Here is a 789-nt window from a genome sequence, read left to right as displayed (position 1 = left end):
TCGTAACGTCTGCTCAGTAAGCGCACCGCGCGACGCTCCATACTGTGTATATACATAATATTGAAAAACGTTATTTATTGTATAAAAAACATTATTTATTATATAAAAAACGTTGAGACTTACATGTTATGTTCCTTCTTCACGTCGTTCGATGCACTGCTCTCTTTGGCGAAGTACATTTTCAACCGTCCGTAGAAGCGGGTATCGTAAGACCGATCACGTTCTCATAGATTGCGATACTTCGTATAACGTAATACTTCTAAAATCGAAGAAGGGGAAGGTCGCTCCCCTCTTTCCAAGAATTTCAAACATATCGCAAAACGTTGTATCACGTCTTTCTACGTATTTTCTTTATCATGAATTCATACATATGTTTATACGTACGTTTATACATAAGTTTATACATACGTTTATACATACGTTCATACACACGTTCATACATACGTTTATACGTACATACGTTCATACACACGTTTATACATACGTTCATACATACGTTTATACATACGTGTATATGTACATACGTTTATTCATACGTTTATACATACATACATACGTTCATACATACGTTTATACATACGTTTATTCGTACATACGTTTGTACATACGTTTATACGTACGTTTATACGTACATACGTTTACACATACGTTTATACACACGTTTATACATACATACTTACATACGTTCATACATACGTTCATACATACGTTTATACGTACATACGTTTATACGTACATACGTTTATACATATGTTTATACATACGTTTATACACACGTTTATACATACG

This window comes from Trachymyrmex cornetzi, unplaced genomic scaffold (genome assembly GCF_001594075.2).
Source record: "Trachymyrmex cornetzi isolate Tcor2-1 unplaced genomic scaffold, Tcor1.1 scaffold2376, whole genome shotgun sequence".
NCBI lineage: Eukaryota > Metazoa > Arthropoda > Insecta > Hymenoptera > Formicidae > Trachymyrmex > Trachymyrmex cornetzi.
The sequence above is the reverse complement of the archived record's forward strand: the minus strand, read 5'-3'. Positions refer to the sequence as shown.